This window comes from Prunus mume, linkage group LG7 (genome assembly GCF_029339155.1).
Source record: "Prunus mume cultivar Tortuosa linkage group LG7, ASM2933915v1, whole genome shotgun sequence".
In the NCBI taxonomy this organism is placed as follows: Eukaryota; Viridiplantae; Streptophyta; class Magnoliopsida; order Rosales; family Rosaceae; genus Prunus; species Prunus mume.
The window spans coordinates 13,292,495-13,302,423 of record NC_142704.1 but is presented as its reverse complement, the minus strand read 5'-3'; the positions used below and the strand labels follow the sequence as shown (position 1 = coordinate 13,302,423).

At 37.7% G+C, this 9,929-nt stretch overlaps 1 long non-coding RNA gene and 1 pseudogene across 2 annotated transcripts; one reads left to right on the top strand and one right to left on the bottom strand.

The window, feature by feature from the left end:
• Positions 1-519: 519 nt before the first annotated feature.
• LOC148915524 (uncharacterized) lies at positions 520-1,746 on the top strand. The gene is made up of 2 exons (XR_016128558.1): positions 520-942; positions 1,081-1,746. It is a non-coding gene; the product is annotated as an uncharacterized LOC148915524 (long non-coding RNA).
• A 630-nt stretch (positions 1,747-2,376) lies between these two features.
• LOC107881534 (uncharacterized) lies at positions 2,377-8,320 on the bottom strand (annotated as a pseudogene). Its single transcript, XR_016122279.1, has 7 exons — positions 8,242-8,320; positions 7,981-8,155; positions 6,597-7,684; positions 6,180-6,458; positions 4,436-6,089; positions 3,743-4,305; positions 2,377-2,605 (listed from the first exon to the last, which is right to left on the bottom strand). The product of XR_016122279.1 is annotated as an uncharacterized LOC107881534 (transcript).
• Between the last annotated feature and the right edge of the window lie 1,609 nt (positions 8,321-9,929).

Here is a 9,929-nt window from a genome sequence, read left to right as displayed (position 1 = left end):
AACACAAAAAGGGAAACTAAGGGTCATGCAGGAGACTAGCCTACTAGTTCCTACATCACTGCCTATAACTAGACTACCGAATGAAACCCTACTTACTCAAAGGTCAGTCTAGCTCATGCCAAGAAAGGACGTGCACAGAGAAAATAAAATATTTAAGGAGTGTCGAACGGTACCTTATCTTGAATCGCAGATGAAGGAGAACAAACTGGACTGCCGATCGCCTTCGTCGGAGATCGCTTTAATTGCCGATTGGTTGCTCAAAATTGCCTCGGTTGCCGTTAACTCTCGCATAAAATCGCTTCAACAGAGCTCTCGCTTCACTCAGAAATGCAAAGTGAACTTATCATATGGAGCCACCCTTATTTATAAGGCGAGGGTTTGCAACGGTACGCCTCGAAAAACCAAACCACGCATTAATGATGCCCCTTCGCATAATTGGACATGCCACGTGTTGTTCGACATGCGTATGTTATGACAAAGACACAGGGCACAGAAGACGAGGCGTATCTCTATCCCATCATTCCACAAAGAAGCGACCCTTTGAGTCCCCCGACAATTGCTTCCGAATGAGGGCGCCTGAAGGGCAAGGATCAAGCGTCTCCCTCTGCTAAATTGCCGAACGGTAGGACGACGCCTCAGGTTACCGAAGAAAATGTCAAGTCCCCATCCGAGAACTCTCAAATGAGAACTTGGGGGACTCCTGTTTATACTTAAATGGACAACTTATGAGGACCTGACACGTGGATAAAATCAACCTAACCATGGAAGCCTTCGGCACCTTGCCTACCGCCAATTAGGGCAACCCCCATTCTCTAGGGCACCCCCCATTCTCTAGGGCACATGGCATAGCCACAGTGAATGTCCACAGTCCCACATCGAAATTCTACACAACTTGCACACCTCCCAAGGTTTATAAAAGAAGCACAATTGCCCAAATTGGAGGTAATTTGAACTTTTAGCATACTGCCTTTAGATCTGTTCAGTTCTCTTACTTAATCCGTACTTACTTAAGCATCGGAGAGCCTTCGGCTGGTACCACACCGATGCCTAAGGTCTTACTGAGAGTTTGTTATCTTACAGATCACGCGCTCTACCGAGGCCCAAAGGCATACCGAAGGCCCAACATCACTAAGTTGAGCGGGAAAGTGCTGAACCATTTTTTCGCATCAACAGAGAATAACAAGAAGAAATCATCAATGTTAGGGGACCTGAACCCAGAAGGCAAGATTAGACGCTGGCATTGATTAGGTTTTCTATCTCGTCGATGTCAAATTAGGAGGAGGGGTGGAGTGGAACAATGGAGTGAAATTTTTCTTGTTTTTTTGAGTTCAGGAAATCAACAAAACAACCCACTAGGATGGGGGCTCTTGGGTTAGTGTATGAATGGAGGAGGCATGGCGGCAAAGTGGAGGTCTACATATTGAAACATGGCGGAGATGGGGGCTCTTGGCTTGGGGCTCCGGGCTATCACTATCGGGAAGAGAGAGAGGGATATTTGTTTAATTTTTAATGTTTTTGTTGAACGAAAAGGAAAAAAACAAACAAACCAACCCAAAAAACCGAGAAGGGAGGATTGGGTGGGGGCGACTGGTGGTGATGACAAGGTAAGGTGTGGGTGATGGTGATGAGATGGTGGCGTGCAAGGAGGAGAAGATGTGGTGCTAGGGTTTGGGGAAGAAGGTGGGAGCAACTAGAGATGGTTTTTTATTTTTATTTTTAAGTTTATATATTTATTTATATTTTATATTTGCTTAAAAAAATATTATTTATTTAGAAAAAGAAAAGGAAATAATATTAAAATGAAGTGAAAAGAAATTAATGTGGAGTAAGGATAGAATAGGAAAGAGAAAAAATAAAAAAGAATAAAATTGATTAAAAAGCGTTAAAAAGCAAAAGAGTGGAGAAAAGAGGAGTGAGAAAATCAACTCCCTTTTTTGTTGTTAGAAAATATGGGCATCATTGAAAAATCCGTATATAATACATGGAAAAATGCATTCGCATGATTTAGAAGACTATTAAAAATAAAAAATGTATTTACTCTTACATAAAGGAATGTGCAATAGTCTCGTATTTTGTATTTTTGTCACTTTAAAATATATAATTTTCTTTGGATTACACACCCTAAACTATAATTTTCCCAATTCAATACCGACTCTTAAATTTTGGGTACGAAAATAATAAAATATACATACAATAGCTTAGAACAAAAATTAATTTGATATGAAATATATTGTTAAAAGTACCTTAAAAAATAAATGAAAAATTATATTTATTATTACTAGAATAAGTGAACTTGTAGGTAAAAATAGCAAATCTCCTATATATATATATATATATATAATCTCCTCCCTACCGTCAAACTCAAATTCACTCACATTCTATTAAGAAGGGTCACACACTTTGCATTTCTAAAAACAAAAGGAGAATCTTAGAAACATATTGGGGGTGAAGGATAATCAAGAGGAAGTCGTCTTGAGGTGTCTCGCCAAGAGGCATTCAAAAATAGAAATATCTGAAAATAAGGAGATGCTAAAGATACAAAAACGAACACTTGGGGCACCCAGCTTATAATCTCTTCCCAGAGGAAGATGACTCACTTAATAATCTACAAGATAAAAACAAATGAGGTGTGAGCAAACAGCCTACTTATATACTAACTCAGTTATATCTGTCATGTAAGATCACATGTCAGCCTATTCAAAGTCAGTTTTCAACATCAACACCTAAGAGAGAGCACAAAACGTAATTACCTTAGAATTCTTCTACGATTGGAACACACTAAATTAGGGGTGGTTGCGGTTCGGTAACTGCGAATTTTTACTCAAACCGCAAACCGACCGACTATTTGTGGTTTAGTGATTTTTGAAACCGCAAACCGACCGCGTTTTGCGGTTTAAAACCGCAAGTTCTCAAGCATTCACAAAAATATAAATTCACAGCCTAAATAAATAAATACACAACCTCAATCTCTCAAGCATATATAAATTCACAATCTCCTCAACTTCTCAAGCATTCACAACCTAAGAAAATTAAAGTTACAATTACAAACATTCCAATTAAAGTTAAACTTCTCAAGCATTCCAATTCCAAATCTTTTAAAGTTACAAACCAAAAGGAAAATGTAAAGCAAAATGAATTAAAGTTACAACCAAAAAGAAAAATCCAATTCAAAGTTAATTAAAGTTACAAACTAAAAGGAAAATACAATGCACCAATGTTACAAACTAAAGTTACAAACTCAAGTGTTGGTGGTGAGTGGATTTGAAGAACCCCGTTGTGTTGTTTGAGCACCAATGTTATCTACAAATAAAACAACATAGTTTAATACATTTTATTATAAGAAGAAGCATAAATAACATTAGCATAAATAAACTAATTACTTACAAGTTGTCATATGTTCCATTTTCTTGTAGAACCTCATCATCCGTGCGGCTATACTTTGCTGTTTGCGGTAACCGCAAGTTTTGAAAATCAAATACCGCAACCGCAATCTGCTAATGCGGTTCGGTTCTTAATACCGCAAATGCGGTTCGGTTTACTACGATTGCGGTTTCATTGCGGTAAATTGTCGGTTGGTTTTTGCGGTTTTTCAGTTTTTCGGTTTAAAATGCCACCCCTACACTAAATGGTAAACAACAATACAACACGTAAAAATATTAAAAATAAAAACTCATTACCAATTTTGTGCTGAAAGGGAGGCTAATTATAAAAAATAAAATAAAACAAAGGGATGCGAACTCACATTGAAATGCAGACAGGTCATATCTTTGTTCTCTTTCTGGGTCTAACTTCATCACCTACATCATCATCATCATCATCTAATTCATTTTCATCAATATGTTTGCCATCATCATCACCATCCTTCGACATACTGATAGGAGCCAGGTGGGCCCCAATGCTTTTGATGTGCACCCCTTTGCCGATAACAGTAATTCGAAAAATAGGCGTCTTTAATTGTACATGAAAAATTGGAATACATTCCAGCCACACATTACCTTCCCCTGTCTCTCCTCCATACAGATGTATCTTATCTTCACAACTATCAAAATAAAATTCAACATAACAAGGGCTAACAAATGATTCCGTAATTTCCCAAACAGCAAACAAAACTAATTTTGTGTTCTCCAATACGGAAGTCCAAGGAATTTCAAAAGGAAGTTCGTAATTACGAACACTCCTGCCATTAACATCAACGTAGTCAAATTTACTCTCATCAAAGTCATCAAAGTCATCACCAAAGGTGAACCACTCTGGAACTTCACTGCCACTGTCAGGTAGTGTAACGATAATCCTCCTCCTCTTCATCTGTAACACAAGACAACACAGGCATATATATTATTATTAATTAGTCCAGCTTGCAGCGTACATAGTATAGTATTAACAATATATGTAATGTATGCACATTAATTATATGGATAAAAGATACACACGTCACCTGATTTAGTAAAATTTTTGCCATCTTTGAAAGATCCAACCCTAGGTTATCGCATAGCCTATGGCAATTAGACAAGTCCATGTTACTAATGCCTTGCATGTCTTCGTCTTCCAACATCTTTGACAATGTTGAAAATCTTCCCAGCGATATGCAATCAGTCATATTGATCCATGCTATAGATACTGGAAGTTGTACTAGAATTTCTTCAAGCCTCTTGCAACCCCTCAAATTAAGCCCCCGCAAGTTGACACATTTGCTAATGCACACAGGAAGACTGACAAAATTGCTTTCGGATAGATCAATTTCCGTTAAGTTGGACCACCAACAAAAATTCTCCAAGGAATCAATATTTGATACGTTGCACTCTTGAAAACGCATCTCCCTCCGCCTCATTAAGTCGCCATCGCGTGGACTGTTTGCGTTGGTTCAAACCTCCAAAGGAAGTGATTCTGCACTCGATAAACCTTCAGAGATCAAGTTATTTGGAAGTGTGACAAGTTTTCGGCATCGACTGAAATTAATAATATCCAGATTTTGCAACCCATAAATACTTTGTGGCAGATTTTCAAGGTTTTCACATCCTCGTAAATATAATTCTTTAAGCACAGCGAGATTTCCAATTGATGAAGGCAACTCTACTATAGCACTTCTATCTAACCGTAAAAGTTCCAGGGCAGTGAGATTTCCAACGGATGAAGGCAATGTTTTTATAGCAGTTTCATCTAAGCCCAATTCTTTCAGCCCAATGAGATGTCCAATTGATGCAGGTAACTCTACTATAGCACTTCTATCTAACCGTAAAAGTTCCAGGGCAGTGAGATTTCCAACGGATGAAGGCAATGTTTTTATAGCAGTTTCAGCTAAGCCCAATTCTTTCAGCCCAATGAGATGTCCAATTGATGCAGCAACCTTTTATAGCAGTTCTTTTTAAATATAAAAGTTCCAGGGCAGTGAGATTTCCAACGGATGAAGGCAATTCTTTTATAGCAGTGCCAATTAAGCCCAATTTTTTCAGCCCAATGAGATGTCCAATTGATGCAGGCAACCTTTCTATAGCAGTTCTTTTTAAATATAAAAGTTCCAGGGCAGTGAGATTTCCAACGGATGAAGGCAATTCTTTTATAGCAGTGCCAATTAAGCCCAATTTTTTCAGCCCAATGAGATGTCCAATTGATGCAGGCAACTCTTTTATAGCATTTCTCTCTAACCATAACTCTTCCAGCCCAATGAGTTGTCCAATTGATGTAGGCAACTCTTTTGTAGAATATTTAAAAAAGCTCAATTTTTTCAGCCCAATGAGTTGTCCAATTGATGCAGGCAACTCTTTTATAGCAGTTCTCCCAAGGTCCAATGTAATTGAGGATTCCATTTTGTCCACAATTTCTGGGAAACTCTCCAACTTTTTGCAACCGTAAAGAAGAAATAATTTCAGAGATTTCAAGCCAACTTTATTTGGAAACTTCGTGAGTTCACAGCAGTAATCAAAGTTCAATGTTTCAATTTTATCAAGATATCCAACAGATGGATGAACCTCGACTAAACTTGTACAACCACTCGCATTCAAGTACCTTAAGTTTGGGCTGCTGGATAGGTCGGGGATTTCAGTTAGGAATTCAGATCCCGAGAAATTCAGAAATGTCAACTTTTCCATATGCTGTGAAATAAAAAAATAATCATAATCAAATGATAGCATTAAAGAAATTTACAACATAAATCAGTTAATAAACGAGACCTCTTAAAGTACCTTCAATCCCTCCCCTAGTTGTTTGATGCGGCTGTAAGGCAGATTGAGCAACCTTAGTCCCTTTGGACGAAAATTGGGTGGAAAAGATTGGAGCGGACATCTATACCAATGAAGCACTCTCAACGTGTTTGGGAGATAACCAATGTCTCCAGAAAGACATACGTTATAGTTCATGAGAATTTTAAGATTTTTCATCTTCGAGAAGCAGTCAACATCCAAGAATATCTCATCATCTTGTTTGGGGAAATTTAACATGATGCCTGTGATTTTATTTGTTCCCTCATAGAAAAAAGAAAAATGTACCAAGTGTTACGAAGTGTTTATAATTTAAAAAAAAAAAATTATACTTAACACACATGTGTTACTTATTGAATTAAATAAAACTTTACACTCACATATATAATTTAATTTACTTACTGTATCATTCATCAGAACATGCTCGACATCTTCATGAAACCACAATCTGCTACGTCCTCCGGGTTCAGTGGGCGACTCCTGCTCAATTATGTCCTTACCCATCTTTTCTAGTAAGTCATGCATCTGAATATAACTTCCTTCAACACTTATGAGGGCCTTTTCTATGAGTACATCAATGCCATGTCTAGCGTTTAGCTCACAAGCGTCTTTCACATACTTTCTATTTTTACCTTAAAGAAACATGCAATGTCGAGGAAAACCTTCTTTACTCTATCATCCAAGGCATTGTAACTTATTTTGAGAACTTCTTGAATTTGTGTGCCTTGGAAACCATCCAATGCACGTTGCCATTTATCTATACTTCCACCACATAGATAAGAACCCAGAACTTTCAAGGCCAAAGGAAGGCCTTGAGCATAGCGTATTGCACTTTCTGCAAGTTTCACATAATCATCCAAAGGAGGCCCACTTCTTTTGAAGGCATGCCAACAGAAGAGCTCAAGAGCTTCAGGATCATCTAAAATCTTGACCTCATGTATTAAATTAACTTGATGAGCAGTTAACAGTTGCTTATCCCTTGTTGTTATGATAATTCTACTGCCTACACCAAACCAATCACATGCCCCAACTAACTTGTGTAACTGTTCCATGTCATCAACGTCATCAAGAACCAAGAGAACCTTTCTACAACTCAACCTTTGCTTTATCATAGTTGGCCCTTTATGAACGTTGGCCACCTCCAAATTTGTATCCCTTAGAATCTCATAAAGAAGAGTCCTCTGTAGTTTGGCTAAACCTCCTCCCTGCCACGTTGAACATTCTCGGACGTTTGCCAAAAAAGAACACCTTCAAATTCGTGGGCAATTGAATTATAAACAATTGTAGCAATTGTGGTCTTACCAATTCCACCAGTTCCCCATACACCTACCATACGAACATCGTTTTCCCTCAAATCCAAAAGCTCAATTATATCTTCTACAGGATGGTGCATTCCAACTGGATACTCTATCACATACAAATATGTGCGGTCTATTACTTCCCGTGAAATGTGTTGAACGATATTATGAATCGAGTTCACAGATCTATGTCTGCCAATTTAAAAGCATATGAAACATTTAATCACATGGCATTTTTGTATAAAAAGTAATTTAAAAAGGGCAATTAAGGAACATAATACACACAAAAAAGAAGAGAATTTAGAGCAACAATGAATAAATTAAGGGGTTAGAAATTTACTCGTCCAAAGGAACCCGACAAAGCTGCTGCTTGTGAAAGTGCCGCCCTCCATTTCTTGACCTTGTCCATCTCATCTTCGTATTTGCGCTCCATGTTAGCCAGTGCATCCCAAGCTTCCTCTATGATTCCGTACATCCGATGGATTCACCTTGTAAAAACTGGGATGACCAATTGTTGATTTGATTCTTTGCAATCAAGAATCTTAACAAGCTCATCCAAGCACCACTTTGAAGAGGTATAGTTTTCGGAGAACACCACCACAGAAATCTTTGAGTCTTCAATTGCTGTGAGAAGCGCGTTTGATATTTCTTCTCCTCTTCGAGCTCATCATCATCCATGAAGGTGTTAATTCCTTGTAGACGCAAATTGCTATACAAATGGCTTGTGAAATTTGAGCGAGTGTCAAAACCTCTGAAGCTCAGAAAGACATGGTATTTCCATGACTTGGTGAAAGGAGCAGAAGAAGAAGAGGCTCCTCGGTTGGCCATGGAAGCCAAAGATAATTGTTTCAGTGTTTGCTTCTCTCTTTAGATTCGCTAAACAAAATATGAGTGTTTTTTACTTGAAGAGCTTGGATGTGAGCAAATGTAAAAGGCAATGTGAATTCATGAAATGGTGAGCAAGTGTCGGTGAAACTTCCTGTCTTCAACTGAGACGACCTGTCCGTGTCAATGCTTGTTGACAATTAAACCCACCGGATGTTTTCTCCTTTTGCTGAAAAGTCTCTCTCTCTCAAAAGAGGGGCCATTATTGCTGTTTTGAAGAGATTAAATGAAACTGGGATGACCACAACAGTTTACAATGATATTAAACCAAAACAAATAATATGGGAATAAAATATTCTGAAAATAATTTTCGTTGTTGCTGTTATTTACGTAACAGTTGAGATCGTTTAATATGGGATTTGAGAAATGTGAGAAGGGAAATGATGAAAACATCTAAAAGTTGAGATCGTTTTCAATTATTAGTTTTCCGTGTTTTCAAACTTAATAGCACCGAACGCGTTTTTAGTTGTTTTCATTCTCAGAAAACAGAAAACCAGTGGGAAAATGATAACGAACGGGCCCTTATTGTTTGGCTGTAGTCAGAAAACAGAGACGTCTTACTTGAAGAGTTTCGGTGACGTTCTCTTTGCTTTGCATCTAATGTGAATTCATGAAAAGATGAGGACGTTTACTTCTAGTTTACAATGATAAATGTTCTCTTATAATTCTTACGCGTTTTCAAGTGATGGAGATGTAAGAAGGTTTATTACATTAAACCTACTAAAGTGATCTTCTAATCAAATTAGGATTACTAAGACTTATTGTTTATTATGAACTCAAAACCTATCTCGATTAGGCAAGCCTCAAACAGTGTTCAATAAGGATAATGAAGGCTTAAGGGTTCCTAGTTCTACAAGGATTGAAATGGATTAATCCTATAGCATGAAGGATATCTCTAAGTGTTTCTTGATGGGCAAGACACTTAGAGAGATGCTTATAAATAGAAGGCTCCCTCCTAGATCCGAATAACACAACACAGCTAAACAGAAATTCACCCATCAGAGTTATAGCTATAAGGATTGGATTCTCAGGAGAAGAACTTCTATTCCTTGCACCGCCAATCTGTTCCAAAGATCATCCAATTTCTTCCGCCAACACCATGTCAGACTCAGGTTAGTGTTAAACATGTTATGGCTTTAAGGAATTAACATGTGGTATCAGAGCTTAAGTTATATCATGTTATACCTAACAAAACTCGTGCAGGAAAATTGAGAATAAACAACTGACAGTTTTAAGTTATAAAGTATGAACATGATAACAGTATAAAGTATGAACTTTATCATGTTCTTAAAGTTTTTTACAGATCATAGCTTACAGTTCTTGTGCCGTGATTGAGTAAGCCAAAGCGACTCAACCATTGCATGATCACTATATTCAAGGTTTATGATCGAAATTGCACCATGATGCAAAACATGTCAAAAGGCTTTCTGTCCAAAGATGTCGCAGTTTGATATGTCTTGCATCATGGTGGATCGACATGGAACATGGATAGATATGGATTAGTGAAAGGTTTTCTTCTGTCTAAAGATGTAGAAGATCTTTTGCTCAGGAA